Consider the following 15,534-nt stretch of genomic DNA (forward strand, 5'->3'; position numbering starts at 1 on the left):
ATTGCAGAATCGGAAAATCCATTCCATTTCGGTAGCAACCATTAGGTTTTACTGGAATTTATCGAAAAGCCGACTGGTTTCTGAGAATCGGTTCGAAAGGCGTGTTCAGTAACAGGAACGCGAGTGGTGAGCGCTGAGCGTACATGTTCTACCGTCTTTTTAATCACTGTGCGAACCCACGCTAATATACGCTGGCCCAAGAGTGGCACTATATAGGACCATGTTTCCTCCGTCCACTCGTACTTCATTTCCAGACAATAGCTGAGCAATAGCGCTCACATACATGAGTTACATAGCGCTGACGTGTATTACTATTTCAGTAAGGGAATCCCGATTCAAAATGGCGCCGCTCACATGCGAGATAAACTGAGATGTTTGATGGCTTTGCAAATATGGCTATTTCGATAACGAAAATAGTGCGCATTGTAGGTTTAAGTACAAAGACGTGATACATATAAGTTTTCATGCGTAATAATCGTAACGGGTGCACGAAAGTGTGACAAAAGATATCCTCTATTGCGGCCTATAGAGGAGCTTCATAGCATATGTGGGCGCTATGTATCTTAGCTGAGACTTGGGTAGACAGGACAAAGACCTTTGATGTGAAATGGTATTATACTGGAGATGAGAGTGCCGTATTTACGATGCGAGTACCAATCTCCGACAGAGGTCTGGTAACCGTGATGCTTTTGAAATCAGCTTCACACGCACGCAAGCACGCACGCACGCACGCACGCGCACACACACATCATCAAACGTCCATCTCATTAAAGTTCTCAGGTGCCTTCAAGGTTTGGTTTTAAAAGGCTGTTCTTGTTAGCAAACAACACTAAACTTCTGTAACATTTCAAGTTTGCTTGTATGCTATAGTCCTTCAAGGTAGACATCATAACGTTATTGTTTTGAAGCCATTTTCTGCAGCATATGCTCAGAAATTTGATATCTGATTTCTCTAAAACAAAGGCGTATTGTGAACATGTACATAATGAGTATGTGGCACCCACTCCTAAAAAATCCAGTTCTGTTCCCTGCTGTAAATATACAAAAAAATCAAAATATCAAAAAAGAAACTTCACAAAATGTAATTTGAAACATAATGAATTATTTGTCTCTGATGATACATCTATGTATCCGAAATGGTATCCCTATCCTTCGACTCTAGAAAAACGTTAGCAAAACCCACTCAAACCCATCCATTCGTCGTGCAAATCTTTGCATCGAAGTTTTCTTCATATGCACGTCTTTGCATTGGTCTCAAGAATTGAAAAAAACACATTTAAACCACAGTTCTAACGGTACTTGAAATGCCACGATTGTCAAATGTGCGACGTGAACGTGCCGTTGGCATGTTGCAAGCGGGAAGATCAGTTATTGACGTCGCAAGAGCAACGGGATGCAGCCGTCATACTGTGTATGACTTGCAAGTTCGTCTACAACAAACTGGCACCACTTCTGATCGCCCAAGGTCACGAGCAGAAGACCGTCAAATCGTCCTACGTCACCTACGTGACAGATTTCTGCCGGCTACACAAACCAGGGCTGAGATGTTTAGATGACGACTGTCCTCACAGACCATTCGAAAACGGTTGCGGGCTGCCAATCCCCATTCTCGACGTCCATATCGTGGGCCAATATTGACGCCGTTTCATCAACGTCAACGTCTGCTGTGGGCCCAACGTCACCTCCGATGGACCCAGAGAGACTGGAATCGAGTCGTCTTTAGCGATGAATCCAGGTTTACCCTCAGATTCGCGGACAGCAGGCATAGAGTCTGGAGACGACGTCGTGAACGGTATGCCCAATGTTGTGTACAGGAAGTCCGACAGATTGGGGCGGAAGTTGCATGGTGTGGGGGTGCTTTCTGTGGGAACAACCGTTCCCGACTTCTGGTCATCCGTGGAAACCTCACAGCTGCTGCTTACTGGTGCTCACCCCTGAACTCGTTCCTTTCATGGCGGCTCATGGCCCAGGTCGACAGTTCCAGCATGATAATGCTCGGCCGCATACCGCGATGTTGACACGAAATTTCCTTGAAAACGCTGGAATCAACGTCATGGACTGGCCATCGAGATCCATTGACCTTAATCCAATAGAGCACGTTTGGGATGCACTTGGGAGGAGGCTTCGTGGTCTTAGGAACCAACCTCAGAATTTGCAGGAACTTGGCGCAGAATCCCCAACCACGTGTTGACAAGCATCAGGCAGTCGATGAGGAGACGATGTTTGGCAGTGGTGAATGCGCAGGGCGGCAATACACGATATTGAACTGAGAAATTTCGCATTTTTATTCTTGTGACTTGACATTCTGTATACCCATGTTTTGGAACGGCGGTGTAGTCTAATGGAACTGATTATGGCACTGTCAGTGTATCGAGTACATCACACACATCTCAGCAATGAAATAATAACAATGTCACCATCTTACCATCTCTTGTTCTTTTATAGTGCCCTGAAGAAAGAATGTGAAGTTTCTTTTTTGACTCAGTATATAAGACTTAGTACATTAAGTACGGCAATGTGTCTGCAGTAAATGATGGACAACGTTCCATCAGTAAATGCAAAAGGCTACCTTATTTCAGTACATGTAATGGATATGTCCTTTCAGTTATTTCAGTAACTATATTCCAGGAATCTCATCAATTCTTTTTCGTACTGGGAAAGTGGGCTAGGTGAACTAGCTATCACCACTGCATGAACAGATCTGACCTGTCTATGGCACATATGGCCTACATTTATATTGATAAAGTACATCTGGACTCACAAAGGCTTGGAATCATCCGTCAGTGGAATTTGCCAATACCCTTTCATTAGGTTAAACGTTCTGATGTACTTAACGTGACTGATCGTGACGTCATCGATTCTTGGAAAGAATCAGTTTGAGAAAGAACGATCACAAGTTCCATGTCTGAAAAGTATTTATAACTACCATCATGCTTACACACAAAAATACCGGAGGAACTATTGTTTGGTTCAACATCTATTGACCTTCCTTCGTGGAGGTTTCAAGCTGATCGGATCAATAGCATAGGGATGTTGTTTCACATGGTGTCACCTATATCTACATCATGACACGCTCAATCTGCACGGCCAGATATAACCATACACAAGTGAACAAACTCTTAAAAGAATCTCGAAGCTTGAAGAAGATGATAAATGATTTGTACTAATTTCTCTTCAGAATTGATTATCTTAGTCAGCTTAGTCTAGAAAAAGCAGAAAGTTATTAAAAATTTTCATTACAATTCTCAGCCGTATCTCAGACTGATACATTAAGTGCAGGACCAATAGTGGCAATACTCTAAATAGAAACATTCCATTTCTTTCTAGTTTTATTGGCATGTCAAAGCTGTATCATTTTACGATGGCCTAGTGTTAGCACAACATAGTCAGTTACATAACTTTCTGATAAAAAACATATGGCCCGTAGCAGTCGTAGTTGACCGGGGAGTGCCGATAACGCTAGGAATTTATCACCCGGCTGTCATGTTTACCTTTATCATGATGATTAGACAAATAGCTGGAATAGTGCTGATTGTGACGTTATCATTATGAACTCTTTTCATTTTGTCCATTTCTATTAAATTACCCATAGCAGCCTCACAAACTCCCAAAGCCCAAACCAAATGATAAAACATTCACTAACAAACCCATCTCCTAGAATTAACATGAGGCCAAGACCAAAAGGATTATAAACATAGTCCTTCACAAGCCAGAAAACATATGAGGACCTTCACCTATTCCAACCCGGTAAGCATATTTCAAGGGCCAAGATCACTTGAGGGATCAAAATTTGATTGTGCTTCAACATGCTGGGGAAAACAAGAACCACACATAAAAATTTCTTTAGAGTACCCTGCAGGTACAGCAATATATGTTCATTACGGAATGGCGTGACTGGACATGAGGTCGCACCTCATGTCTTATGCGCCATATATTACTGCAACACAGTCACAATGGAAGAACAAACTAGCTTGTCTATACAGATTCAAGGAAAGTATTCAGGAATTCGGGAAAGTATTTGACAAAAGTTTGATTTGGATTTGGTATTTTAGATATATGAATCCATTACTAAATCCTTTAACTTTCTGCTTCAAGAGATATGTTTATACATGTACTTGCTCTTCTAAGAATGTTGAAAGACATATTCACCACTGAAATATTCATTTCCAGAAGAAATAATAATACTTTGAAGCTTCTCAACCAAATGGTTGCCTCTCTTACCAGTATTTAATAATGAATAACTATTTAATGGAATAACTGTTCAATGGTCAAGCTTGCTTCCTAGGCTGGCTATCCATATTCTCCTAGCAGCACCAATCGTCGAGCTTCCTAGGCTGGCTATCCATATTCTCCTAGCAGCACCAATCGTCGAGCTTCCTAGGCTGGCTATACATATTCTCCTAGCAGCACCAATCGTCGAGCTTCCTAGGCTGGCTATACATATTCTCCTAGCAGCACCAATCGTCGAGCTTCCTAGGCTGGCTATCCATATTCTCCTAGCAGCACCAATCGTCGAGCTTCCTAGGCTGGCTATCAATATTCTCCTAGCAGCACCAATCGTCGAGCTTCCTAGGCTGGCTATACATATTCTCCTAGCAGCACCAATCGTCGAGCTTCCTAGGCTGGCTATCCATATTCTCCTAGCAGCACCAATCGTCGAGCTTCCTAGGCTGGCTATACATATTCTCCTAGCAGCACCAATCGTCGAGCTTCCTAGGCTGGCTATCCATATTCTCCTAGCAGCACCAATCGTCGAGCTTCCTTGGCTGGCTATACATATTCTCCTAGCAGCACCAATGGTCGAGCTTCCTAGGCTGGCTATCCATATTCTCCTAGCAGCACCAATCGTCGAGCTTCCTAGGCTGGCTATCCATATTCTCCTAGCAGCACCAATCGTCGAGCTTCCTAGGCTGGCTATCCATATTCTCCTAGCAGCACCAATCGTCGAGCTTCCTAGGCTGGCTATACATATTCTCCTAGCAGCACCAATGGTCGAGCTTCCTAGGCTGGCTATCCATATTCTCCTAGCAGCACCAATCGTAGAGCTTCCTTGGCTGGCTATCCATATTCTTCTAGCAGCACCAATGGTCGAGCTTCCTAGGCTGGCTATCCAGGTTAAAAGTAACCATCTTCATAGACAAGTCGTCTTGATGTCATGCGGGTCCTTGTCACTTTAATTTGTGTAGGTCTTTCCAGAACATTATGTAACATGCTAGATTAGACAATACTTGGTAGATCTATGTTGTTCAAGAAGCTTCCAGATTACACGTGACCCCCTTATCGACATACAGCAACAAGCACATCACTGACCTACAATTCGAGAGAAAGAGTGTTTCACAATGAATTGCACTACCACAAAACAACTTGCATTTATTTTACAGGCTGCCTGGTTAGGCAGGATACGCTAGCTTTTCGTGAACACATTTCAATACCAAGAGGTGGTTAATATATGTACTTCCAGACAATGAAAGGTAATCGTACTTGGATTAGACAACAACAATTACAAAGGTTAGAAAAACACTTAATGTTCAATGATTATAGCACTAGTAAAATGCTATCGATTCCTAGCTGGTTGCATATTTAGCCTGCACCAAACGCATAGGTCTTTACATACATTAACATCTTCATTGCAACCTGAATCGTATAACTGTCTTGAATGAATTTTGTCGCTTTCCATTATCACAACCTTTTCAAAAAGAGTTTTGTTTGTTGTTTTACGCCGCACTTAGCAATATTCCACCTATATGGATGCGGTCTGTAATTATTCGAGTCTGGACCAGACAATCCTGTGATCAGCATCGATCTACGCAACTGGGGTACAATGACAATGACAATGTGATAAACTCCTAAGGAACGTCACATCGGGTTGTTGTCCCTCAAACGGCGTTTTACACTAGGAACGTAGATTTCTGTTTCCGAAGAATATGTTTTACTGTAATTAATTCGTTTATACTCGTGGAGCTACAATGGATCATTTTTACTCGATTTTTAGTCTGACAACAGCTATTCCGGATACTCATGCACTGCTTACATTTGCCAAGACAACACTGCATATGCTTCAATAGGTAGCCCTAGACGCTATCACAAGCCATGACGGTCACCCACCCAAATACTCGGAAGGCCCGGCTTTACTCTACATCAAAATAATTATGGAAATAATGAATTTTGTCATTGACATTATATCACCACATTCATGCCCCTCCTACACAGCTCTGATGGGTCTTCGTTATTGTACCAATGGCATAATTCACTGAGTCATTATGAGCCTGCATGCAATCATCAATGAAATACACATGCCACTGTTAACCACGGGCAATGTCTTCCTGTGCAGTCAGTGTTCCTTTCCAGATCCAATGGGAGTGTATTTGCTTCAGTGTGGGGAGGACCAAAGACACTCATGCTGCCAAACATTGCTGACATGATTTGTGGCATGTCCCGTGTACACAGACTCACGTTTGGCCACGCCCACGCTGTGGCAAATCCTTCAACATTTTTAATTTTACAAACGGTTCTAAATGTGTATGATACTTTTAAACGTTCCTATGTAAAGCGACTTGGGTCTACGTGTTTCATTGTTATTGGTGAGTGATAAGTAGCTTACAAGATAAGACGGGTGCTTGGTAACTATTTGAGGCGAGGTGGGACGACTACAGTGTCTATTGTAGCCTTGTCACAGGTCGGAAGGCAGGAGGTAAGATTGTGTATACAGTATATGTTTCAACTGCTAGGTTTTCACGACTGATATACGAATTATTCTGTGGCACGCATGCTTGCCATGTCACTTCTATCACAGGACACCGAGATCATGATTAAGAAGTGAATGTATGTTATCGAACATCTTCATCCTGTATATGCCTCAAATGAAATACCATCTCTCAAAACAGCCTATTTGGTTCTTAGGATCTTTAATATATGAAAATTAAGCAAATTATTTAAACAGTATTCCGACAGATATCGGTTGTTAGATGTTTACGAACAATGCTATGGTATTTGACCAAATATCGACAGCATAATTCGACTCTCTCATGTGCTTGTGTTCATGAACCACTATCAGATAAGGATGGTAGCAGGTGGTAGCCATCCTGCAACAGCTCCGGGTTACAGGTAAGGATATCGCTGATGGGAAATGATAGTTTGTCATGTTTTCAGGTCATGTTGTCATGTTTTGATTGTCCATTTGCTAAAGGAAAACGCAATTACCTTATCAACAAATAGCGGTGACATTAGCAGCATGTGGCCATTATTACATGGCTCCTCAAGGCCATCCGTCTACAGATATGGATTAATGTGGGACACCTTGATGACATATGTAAACGTTGATGTTACACCCCTGACAAACATATATAATATGTCCAACAAGTTGATATTTATGCATGGTGACCCATAAAAACTCAGACCAATGAAAGTTGTGGATGCTGGGTGCAACGCTGTTTTTGCACATATTTTGGAATGAGTATCAGTGATATCCTTTGACTGACTGACTGACTGAGTTTGGTTTTACGCCGCTTTTAGCAATATTCCAGCAACATCACGGCAGGGGACACCAGAAATGGGCTTCACACATAGTACCCATGTGGGGATTCGAACCCGGGTCTTCGGCGTGCCGAGCCAACGCTTTAACCTCTAGGCTTCCCCACCGCCCCGATATCCTTTGATATCCAGTGATTTCAGAATGTTTGCACTCGCAGTATGCTTTGTGTAACAAATACGGGTGTTACGTGAGTCGTGTTTCCCACCAACGTGATGTCAGATACAATCCCCTTGTGACTTAGGCCAGATGTCCCTGTTCAGGTGAAACAATCTCACGTCATTGCAAGTGTTTATGATGGGCTCTGTCGGTGGGGCAGAATCCGCTCACGTATTTCTTGAACACCTGGTGTCGTTACTACTTGATAGTGATTCATAGACACATGCTGATGTCATTTCTCTCGGAATTATACTCTGTTTTAAGTAGATTTTATCGTGATTATTAGAAATGTTTATTATTTGCTTTTATTGAAACATTACCGAAGGATAATCTAGATAGTATTTTCTGTTCTCCTCAGACATCATGCTGGTGTTGGTATTGGCAGCTCTAGCGTCTGCAGCTTCGGCAGCAAGATACAACTATGGCGAGGCTCTTGGCAAGTCCATCCTGTTCTATGACGCTCAGAGATCCGGTAAACTTCCAGCCAACAACCCCATCAAGTGGCGAGGTGACTCCGCCCTCTGGGAGACAAGGGGATAATGGGAGGATCTGACCGGAGGCTGGTATGATGGTCAGTAGTTCTCTGGACTCTGTTTGGTTATACATGTATTTAGAACCCATAAACACTGTCCAAGTCAAAATGATCGAATTAAAATAGGGAATTTATATTCTTTGTCAATGAAGTTTGAAACTCGGAAATGTCCTTTTCGAACACCATTTCGTATTTTAATCACTTGACGTTGTTTGGACACTTGGTATAATGAGCATGCTGGATTTACCTCAAAAGTTGTGAGGAGACTTTTGGGTTCAGCTTCCTTATTTTTCTGTAAGTTATGACTCTCTGGTACTTTTCCGTGTCCTCGTAAAAGAGACTTTGAACCACAAGGTTCTCTAACTGGCAGGCCCTCTATACCGCCATTTTTGCCGATCCCAATGCATGCCGGTTTAGAGGGCTTCCAATGTACTTACTCTTCCATCCAGCCGGTGACCACGTCAAGTTCAGCTTGCCCATGTCCAGCTCCTCCACCCTCCTGCTGTGGGGCTACTTACAGTGGAAAGATGCCTATGCCACAACGAAACAAACAGACAAATTCTTTGACATGATCAAGTGGCCCTTGGACTACTACTTGAAGTGCTGGATTCCATCCAGTCAGACGCTGTATGCACAGGTGAGATGCAGTATACCAGGTGTATTCTAAAGCAGGTTTGTACTGATGGGTTTGGCTGAACAATGTGGAATAGATCATAAACTGCACCTTGAGCAATAGATGATGCAAAGTTGCAAATAAAAATAACTCGCTTGTATGTCTGCCGCTATCGCAGTATTACCAGATACAGGGTTAATATGGATGCATGTCGAAAGTGTGATTGGCCCGTGTTGTAGCATAGAAGGACGCCATGTTTACCCCGTGTGTAATCTGTTTGGGTAGATAATCGTGAGTAACTATTCAACACACGTTGTAAACACACTGATCACTATATTATTTTGTGTTCTATTATTTAGTTTCTGGTTTTAAAAAGGTTGGGAGAAGGCAATGACGACCACCACTTCTGGGGCCGTGCTGAGGACATGAAGATGGCCAGACCCGCTCTACAAACTCACACCAAGCAAACCTGGATCAGATGTTGCTCAGGAGAGATTGCTGCCTCCTAGCTGCTGGGTATATGGCATTCAAACAGAGAGGTGAGAAATACGTCCAGGAAATGTATAAGGTTATCAGTATCAGTCCGTGAGTGTTACATTCTTTTCCATATTTTGGTCAGATCTGTAAATGGTGGAAGCTTATAATAGATAGCACAGAGCACGTAAAGTACAATTGTAACAATATGTTGTTTGAAACATCTGTCCTCTTTACCTATAGTAGATGACATACTGATCAGTCATTAGTGGATATCTTGCTGACATGACAAAATGTTTCCCATGCTAGATCATGCCTACGCAAATAAACTTCTGGCTGCATCCAAGCAAATCTATGCGTTCGGAAAGAAGTACCCTGAAAGTACAGTCAGAGTATCTCGGATGCCGGCCAGTTCTACTCGTACGTATGGTATTTGTACATGTCATTTTCAGAGTGACGCTCTAACCGTACGCATATCAATTCTAACATATGGATATATTCATCCATAGACACGTGCCATTATGCTCGTAGGTATGTTTAGCGATCTTGTGATGTTTAAGGTTACACGTAAAGTATTTCTTCGCACCTGAATGGCATATTGATGTATATAAGCTAATAGCCTACATTTAGAGTGCGATGGCACACTTCATACCAGTTCAAACCAAGCTCTGAATTCTTCATTTTGCTTTTGAGGAAATACCTAGTCATCTTCTTCAGCTGGAAAGTAACGAATGCTTCGTGTTTCCCCAAAGCGCAAATTCTGTAAGCCATATACAGTATGTTGTTGGCACTCAGAGCTGCAATGGTAGGCAACTACGTTTGTAGAGGAGGAAGGTGACTTGGACACATTATCGCTCTGTGGATGTTGTGATGATCATTATAGGGTATATGGTTGCGATAAGATCACTTATGATAAATTCCAAATGGGATAAACGTTATCAAGTGACTTGGCAATTTGACTTGAATCAAGGTCCAGCGGATTATGTTTACCCGATTAAATTAAACAGTTTATGTTGTTCATTTGAATACTATACACTTCTAAGGCCGCAGCCGAACAGAACACATAAAGCCGTGACTTCAACGTTCATTGTTAACTACGGAGGTGGGGGTTACATGCAAGGTCATCCGCGAACGCAACTCTAATCGGCCGCTACCGTCACATAAAGCTGCAGGAGTTGTCTCTTATATATGTATATACCGTAGTGTCCACATACTACAGTTTTCATGAACATTTACTTCAGATCAAGTGATGACAAGGACGAGATGTGTGAGGGCGCCATGTGGCTATACAAGGCAACAAATGACAAGTCCTACCTGGCCGATGCCAAGGGATTCCACGAGAATGCCTGGGCGTGGGCTCTGGGATGGGACGACAAGAAGGTCGCTTGCCAGGTGAAACAAGTCTTTGTCTTGTTCATGCTGAAGGGCAATTTTGCTTTTGACTGTGTGGTGATGTTCACAAGAGTGTGTTTTCTGTACGACATTTTTGACCAGTGAAGATCCGGTTTAAAAATCTTCCTTCAGCAACCATTTCTCGTCGTTAGAGGCACTAACAGCATCGGACGATCAGGCTCTCTGGACATGGTTGACAGATGTCATCGCATTCCACTTGCGTAGATCAATATTCACGATATTGATCACTGGGTTAATCAGGTGCAGACTCGGATTATTCACAAACCGCCGCCATATTGCTGTAATATTGCTGAGAGTGCGGCGTTAAACAACATCCAAGCAAAACACAACAACCATCGTTATGAAGAGGAACTGAAGCAGGCTACTGGCAGTCAATACATATCTTTCTATAACCCAGTTTCGTTTGTCATTTATGATGAAGGACAGTAAATGATGTGATACACGTGGCGAATTCTCATGTCGACATTTGACAATGGGGAGACACAGAGCCTGAATGACCATCCAGAGCTTTTGTCCCTATTACATGGTTTGTCCACTTGCATTTATCAATATGCGTTGCGTGTTTCGCTGTTGCTCAGGATGTTCCAAAAGTAACATGAGCAGACAAATGTACGCCCAAGACAATGTTGACTTCGGGTACATCTGCTAAGGCAATATGCAGCACGCAGGTTTCTCTGGACTTGTTGGCTTTAAATCCGTGGTGTTATTTCAGACAAAGGGTGATAATGATATTGATGGTTAGGCGTGTTTGAACTTTGGTTGGCGCTGTTTGTGTCAAAATGAATAACGTACGTTGTTGTTGTGTTCTTTGTTCCAGTTCCCCAAAACTAATAAATCAGGGCTACATATTTCCTAAATATGTATGTATAATATTCACAGCATATTTCATTACTGTTTCTGGAAACAGAGCAGTGTAACTGAATTGTATCGTTTTGACTTCTTCAAATAAGGGATAATATATAGTAAAACCCAGCTAGTTGTGTTTGTAAAATTTAGGGAACGTATTGGAAATTGCTAGACCATATTCCGTAGAAATGTCATGGAAGGTGATTGAGCGAGTGAGCCGAGCGGTGAGTTTAGTTTTTACGCCGCGCTTCGCAATGTTCCAGCTATAAGCAACGATCTTGTAAATAATCGAGTCTCGACCAGACAATCCTGGTGATCCAGCAGCGCGAGTATCAAGTCTACGAAATTGATACGATCACATGTAACCCGATAGCCAAGTCAGCAGGCCTGACATGCCGGTCGATTGGTTGCTCTTGCGACAAGCATGAGTAACTGAATATCCATTCTACCCCAGATCTTCACGGGTCTCATGGAAGGAAGGTGGATACTGATGAATACATATATCTATTGATCTGTATTACATCCATGCTTACCTGACCCCTGTCCCTGTATTCAGCTGCTGTTGTACCCGAGGCTACCAAGGACTCTCTGCCTACAAAGCGGAAGTGGTGGAGTTACTTCGAGGGCTACAGCTCCCTGGTGGCTCCATCACCTACACTCCATGTGGATGAGCGTGGAGAGATTCAGTGGAGCTCCAACAGAAATGTACGGAGTCAGTATGACAAAATATACTTAAGGAGTCCAGGACAGAGTTGAGAAAAACGTTAATACTAGTTCTAAAAGTGTATTATTTAAAACAGGAAATCACCACGAGGGTGCGCTTCATTGAGGATACACGTACTCCACTGCGTTCCCTGGAATAAAAGAATGCAAACTTTATTGTAGGCTGTTTGATAGGCATTAGCCAAAAATACAAAAGCTAACAACTTTAGTGGTATGACTCCGTATTTATATTGCACAGATCGACATTTTGATTCTTCTAGCTTGATCATAGTGGTAGGAATCTACGTGAAAACGTCGCTCTATACCGTAAACAAGAAGTTGTCCTCCACACAGTTAAGTCATCCAATCAGCAAAGAGTACCAACTGATGGCTTCTTTTCGCCAGTCGTGAATTGTCCTCCTCCGTGATATTGCTGGAATATTGCCTTTAAAGGCAGAGTAAACCCAGGCTCACTCACTCACTCACTCAAAAATAGAGAAGCTGCTATCAGATGCTTCCAGAGAAAAAGAGTGCAGGTGAATTATATCAATATAATGAAATTTGATCAGTTGTGCACATGGCCAAAGCTGTACTGGACTAGGAAAGTGATCTTCATTGGGTCATCAAAGTATATCCGTTTGACACTCTCTGTCAATACTTGTATCTGCAGCTAACTCTGCCTTTGTTGCGCTGTTGGCTGCTGATGCTGGTATTGACACTGCAACCTACAGGAAGTGGGCAGTTAGGCAGATCAACTTCATCCTCGGGGACAACAAGTGTGGCATCAGCTACCAGATGGAAACCCGACTCCAAATACCCCAGGAGTCCTCATCACAGATCTGCGTGAAGTTGTTTTTCACTGTGGTGAAACTTTTCTTAAGAATTCCCGTTTTTAACAATAACTCGTGGATGTCTTTAAAAACTAAAATTAATGTTTGTTGCTATTGTCACTACATTCTTTTGCACATCCGGGAAGTTTGCGGTCAGACATATGCTTGCTGCTGCAACCTTATTCGGACGCTGTCAAAGGTGTATTCCATAATTCTGCTGCAACTTGAAGCTATGTCTTTCAGCAACAATGCTCTTGACTTTATGCGGATTTAAGCAAGACAGTAGCTACAGTTCCACTTTCTAAAAATACGTGTGATTGGTGTAATAACCTATGTGTCTGTCCAACGAAGCACGTGGTTTATCAGAGGTCGTGTAAAATGGTGGTGGTGGTGAGTGAGTTTGATTTTGTGCTGGCAGCGATATTCCGGCAATCGTGGGGGACGCCAGAAGTAGACCGCATTTGTGCCCAGGTGAGTTTGAACCCGAGATTATTTCGTGACGAATGACGATTTGCCACTGGAGCTGCCTTAGCCTCGTGTGATCAGTGACATCGGTTGGTAGATTTGGTTTCTTCTTTTGAGGAGACATTGTTGAAGGGACGAAAGGAACGGTGAGAGATTTTATGAGATGGCCTCTGAAGGTGGTAGGGAATGGGGTGCTTGTCATTGGGGTCAGGAACGGCGTTCAGATATGCATGATGGCATTTCGGTGGTCTGTGGGTGTTCGGTGTTTATGTGTCATTTGCGGTGTTCGGGGTGGTTGAATATACAGTTGACTGGTTCATTACGACAGTCGATCGTCGAGAGAAGATGGTTGGCGAGACATCAGGAATTCTGGTTGTGAACGTTGGTAAAATGCAAAAGGCAGTTTCATGGAACGATGCAAAATGCGTTTACCGTTCATCTTTCCAAGGGATTGATATAATGTTGAGACATGGGGTACCGCAGGACTGAGATAAGTTCAATCATAGGCTTGGAATGGGCTTGTAGTACTTGTAGTCTCAACAGACATAACCAACCTTTCCGAAAAGAATGTTGTTAATGAAACCAAGTGTTCCAAATTGTTTGTGTTCGATTATGAAAACATGATCGGTGCTTGATCGTTGATCGTACGACCGTACTGATTATTTCAAAATAATGGGATACCACTAATACTAAGTTTTACTTTCCATATTTATGTACGTCGTATATAGAGTGTCCGTACCTTCATTCCTCCTTCAGCTCCTGTCCAAACATTCAAGCTCCACCTCAGAGGTCAGCTTACACTCTTCCGGTCCCATTTATACCCTTATGGGGCGCCATGAGTAGAGAGCCTGGTAGTGATGAGCTCCTACAGGACAACAGGAGGACTACGTCAACGAATTGGCCTGCGACTACAACCAGGTTTCCAGTCTGCTTCTGGCTGGTAAGTCTCAGGTGTTTTGTGTAGCCAGAGTTCCTAAACATCATGAAAGTGCAATCTGCCCACTTATTATTTTCGTGTTATGTTCTAGTAGATATAGCAAGCCGCTGCAATGAACCAAAGTTATTATGAGTAATTAGGTATATAACTAGATTAAAACATTCTGTTCAGAGTCCTACTCATCTTGTAAAAGTTAAGGGAGTTGCCAGCAGTTCCTGCACAAAGTATCATGGTTGAGACATAACATTGATTTGTATTAATAATGAAATAAAATGCTGAATGGCATTGAATTAGGTTATATTGTTAGTAGCACGACGAAGTGTGAATATGTTTCAAGAATCTTGAAAAATCTTGGTGTTGTGGTTGTATCAGTGCTCACTCACTGAGGTAAAAGCACAGTAATTGCGTCTAGAGTCAACTCGTCTAGTAGCAAGCATAAAACAATACTACATAAAAAGAAAGTGAAAGTGAAAAGAAAGAACACACAGTCTAGACTTTCAGCACAAACCAAAGTATATAAGGTGTAAAGGGGAAAAGAAGGATTGTACGAACGGATCCTCCTTAATGACAGCGTGTATCAGGTGTTAGCGTATCAGGGTAGAGCCTGCGTCCTGGAGCTGTGGTATCCGTTATATGCAAACTTTAAAATGTTGTTATTGCATGACGTGACAGGGGTGTATTCCCACCATGCGACGGTGGCCTATTCGTCTGATGCTGATTTCATGGTAACTCCAGAACTGGCCATCGATTGTCCTTTCAGATAGCTGTCATATGCTCGAAATGGATATAGAATCGAGGGTTGGTTTTACGCCGCTTGTTTGCAATATTACGGTAATATCACTGAAATGGGCTTCACATTGTGCCCATGTGGGATTCAGTCCAGGATAATATTATGTTGACGAGCGGACCTTTAACCCTGCGGGCCATGAGGAATCGCAGCCGCCATTTATCTTTTCATCACGCTAATGGCTATGGACGTACAAGTGGTTTGTGCTTGGTTTTGGTTCTGGAGTTGTTGGTTGGTGCTATCTTGAC

At 42.6% G+C, this 15,534-nt stretch overlaps 1 pseudogene; it reads left to right on the forward strand.

The window, feature by feature from the left end:
• The first annotated feature begins 6,554 nt into the window (after positions 1-6,554).
• On the forward strand, positions 6,555-15,263 carry LOC124271582 (annotated as a pseudogene).
• The last annotated feature ends 271 nt before the right edge of the window (positions 15,264-15,534 follow it).

The sequence above is a fragment of the Haliotis rubra genome, unplaced genomic scaffold (assembly GCF_003918875.1).
Source record: "Haliotis rubra isolate DU_JTF1 unplaced genomic scaffold, ASM391887v1 Scf1612, whole genome shotgun sequence".
Lineage (NCBI taxonomy): Eukaryota > Metazoa > Mollusca > Gastropoda > Lepetellida > Haliotidae > Haliotis > Haliotis rubra.